Source organism: Aplysia californica, unplaced genomic scaffold (assembly GCF_000002075.1).
Source record: "Aplysia californica isolate F4 #8 unplaced genomic scaffold, AplCal3.0 scaffold00034, whole genome shotgun sequence".
Lineage (NCBI taxonomy): Eukaryota > Metazoa > Mollusca > Gastropoda > Aplysiida > Aplysiidae > Aplysia > Aplysia californica.
The window spans coordinates 1,021,045-1,024,852 of record NW_004797304.1 but is presented as its reverse complement, the minus strand read 5'-3'; positions in this window follow the sequence as shown (position 1 = coordinate 1,024,852).

The following is a 3,808-nucleotide window of genomic DNA, read 5'->3' as shown; positions in this document are numbered from 1 at the left end:
GTAAAAGCCTTTGACTGTCAATATCAATGTGTGTATATGTCTAACTGTGTCTCTGAAACTGAAAGTATTTCTCAGTTTTCTTCTCTCTTTTGTTTTTGTTTGTACATTATTTACTCACTGTGACTTACAAATTGATATCATCTGATCTCTCAGTAAACGCCTTAATGTGATTTCAGAGTGCTGAACCCAAAGTATTGCATATATTTATAGTGCTCCATGACATACATACTTTTGGAAACTGGTCATCAGTATTTTTCAGTTACCCATTATACTGCCGTATGTTTTACGAAGCTTGATATTTAATTCCCTTTTGTTCAATAAAAAATTATTGCCATTCATCATGCCTGCAAAGATGAAGGGCACCTAATTTGGTATATATTTCAGCATTACAGTGACTCATTTCATAACTTTTGCTTCACTGAAGACCAGGACAACACTGAGGTTTTTTTGCACTTATACTTCAAATGAAAAAACCTAGTATGTGCGAGTCTGGGTCAAATTGACTCTTTTAATGATTTAATTCAAGTGAAAATACTTATTTCTTTCTATTTTGATTTAGGTTTAGTGTCAATAATCGTTATACACTGAGAATATCTACAAACTTGAGATTGGATAATTTGTACTGAAGTTGTACTCAATTTTTCTACTGGAACAATAGTGTTGAGGATGCTGGGACAGCAAGATGATTGTCAAATAAAATATGACGCATTTTTTTGTGTAAAAGGAGCACCTCGCAGCAGTGGGGGATGATAGCAACATACAATGTAAAAATCTGACTACAGTACGGTGGTGGTAATTAATGGAGACTACTCTAGCTCATTTTGGTATCTCTCCACATGACCTGTGGCCAGTACATGTCCTGCCATGTGATACTTCTGAGTCATCCCATACCTGTTAGCTCATGCATATTTCTGGTCAGTCATAAATCTGCTCGTTGAATTATTCATGGAAAAAAGCTTTTAGCTCTTGTGTTGCTGTTGGTGTTGTTGCTGTTGACCTCAGTGGTAATTAACACTGTTGTTAAATTATATTTTTCTTTCTTTCTTTCTTTTTTGTTTTTGTTTTTTTTGTTTTTTGTTCTTGTTTATTTTTGTGTGTGTGTGTGTATTGTTGTCAACTTCAGTGGTAAGTATTCAACTGGTTCTCGAGGCTGCCAAGATAATTAATTAGGGAGATGGAATTTGTATACATGTAATTCCTCTGCTGCCTGACCTCCTGGCTGAATCTGTTTTTGTTTATGATAAATTTTGTGTAACTTTTTTGGGTAAAAACCTGTCGATTTATACAGGATATGAAAAAAGTAGTTGGGGTTCCTAGCGCATAGTTTTGGTTGTCCTTGCTGGTGCAATGGAAGTACTGATTTCTTACTAATTCAGGACTCTGTGTCTGTGTGTGTGTGTGTTTGAGTATGTGTGTGTGTGCACATGTTTGTGTGTGTGTGTCTGTGTGTGTATGTGTGTGAACTTGCAAGTTTATTGATTAGTACCTGATAACTGGCATGACACAGCATTATGCCCCCTTTTTCATTATCACATATCCTGAACAGTTGTGTAAAAAGAAAATATGGGGCCATTTGCTTTTTTTTCTCATCGTATTTTTTTTAAAGATTTAAATAAAAGCTTTTTGTTGTGTTTTCTCATTCTTGCTGCCTCCCTCCTTAAGAGTCCTTATTTTGTTTTCATTTACTTTTGCTACGTTTCTTGACTTACATACATGTCTTGATATTGTTGATAGCCATTATGGGAAAGTAATTATGCAGCCTGAACAAAATTGTTTTGCTATTTTGGTGTAAAATTTGTTCTTGTCATAGTATTTTAAAATAATTTTTTTGGGGTGCAATGGGGCCTCTTTTTTTAAAGATTCACCGTTTATCCAGTTTATTAAGGGAATTTTTCACTAATGATTTATAGAGATCTGCTTAACGGGAGGAGCTACCCTTGAGGCCCATTATCTATGTTTGTTACCTGAAATCAAGTCTAAGTACACACGTAAGTTAGGCGTAGTAAAGTCTCTTGATGGCGCTCATATGACCTTGCGCAGTGGCGAGCGCCGTAAAACCTCTACAAAAACAAAAGTCTCTTGATAAGCAATTTATTTTGACATAGCTACAGCGGTTGCTATGGAAACGGCCGCCCTCTCTGAAAATTAACAATAAATTTCCAATCCTTAAGGCTTTCTTATTTAATGACCAAATTTTACCAAAGTTGGTGAGAGTATACCTGAACCAGACCCTATCAGCGTAACAATGAGTTTTTTTCAATAAATGCAAAAGAAAAAAGAAAAGAATTTTCCCAAAGTATAAAAAACCTTTTCTAAATTTAGGTTGCGTAATCGCTTGCCAATGGAAAAGTGTTATTTTTTTTCGCAAATATCTCTCTGTTACATTGATGGCAGCCTTGCCATCTATGTTTGCTGAAAGTTTCATGTCAAAAGGATGAAAATTAAGGAAGGAGTGGGGGAAAAAACTGCAAAAAAATGACATTTTTCTAAAAACGACAATTATTGTGAAGATTCACTATAATAACTCTCCCTTATGTTTTCAAAGACAATTTACGAGGAGAATTAAGACTGTTTAATGCTATTTTTAGACAAAGAACTGGTTGATCTTCAAAAATCAGCCAACATCTCAATTTACATAGCCTGACCCAAAATCAACAAACTCAAGGGTCCCTTAAGTCTTCAACTGACACATGTTGGAGGCGGGTGATCTGGTGTGGTTTGCTCCTTCTTTCCTATCAAACAACTGTCGTCCTGATCCCTTCTCCTTTTTTTTTATTGGTTGCTTGCTTGTAACACATCTAATCTTTGACACTTATATATATGACGTCATAGTGTTGCAAGTGCTGTAAAACACTTCCTTAAACAAAAAACATGTTAAAGATCTCAGAATAAAAAGCCCTAGGTAAGGTGATGAAAAAAAAAGTATAATTTGTTCAGAATTAATAATGGAGACCTCTCCAGGGAGGATGTATGTGGTAGTGTGTGGCTTGTTCAACTTTGTTGGTCAGTTTACTTAATTAAGATGACTTTTCTAAAAATGAGTGGGCGATTGGAGGGAGCTGCTGGAAGGTTCTTCTTCTTTTCTTTCTCTCAATTTGGTTCTGTCTGCCTTTCTTTTTCCCTGCACTAGGTGACCATTATTGTGTTGATGTGCTTCTTTTCACTCACACTCACTCAAAATATGTTTTGATTCAGTCCACCCCTCTGTATAGTCTCAGTGTTTTTGTATGAATGTCATTGACAAGTTTTGTTTCCTTGGAGAATTATGCTATTCCTTTTTGACTAATTATTTTGTCATTATGAGACTTGGTGATGGTTGGAGGGCACCACTGGCAGGTCATACTTTTTTTCTTTCCCTTTGTTATTTCTGTCTGTCTATCTTGCCTTTTCCATGCGCTGAATGGTTGAATTGATGTGCTTCTATTTATTCAAATATTATCAGACCCATGTGGCACAAGGGCTCTTCATTTCAATTGGAAATTCCAGCCACTTCAGTGAGTAAGCTCGAGACTATATATACACGTTCAGCTGTAACGTTATGAAATATAAAAATGTTTCCACAAAACCAAGCTGTCTCAAAATGCTTCCATTTTTCTTTGTATGTGCATATAATGCTGTCACTGTGACTGATATATTTGGGTTTTTTAAAAAAGTTTTTGTTCCTACGTTGGATAAATATTGTATTTCTTTCTTTTGTGTTCCCTTGTCATTGTGCCTTAACAACTTTTTAAGTTTTTATCTTGATCGAAATTTTGTCTGTCATCCAATGTGGTGGTAATGTCAAACAAATCATTCCCCCCCCCCCTCC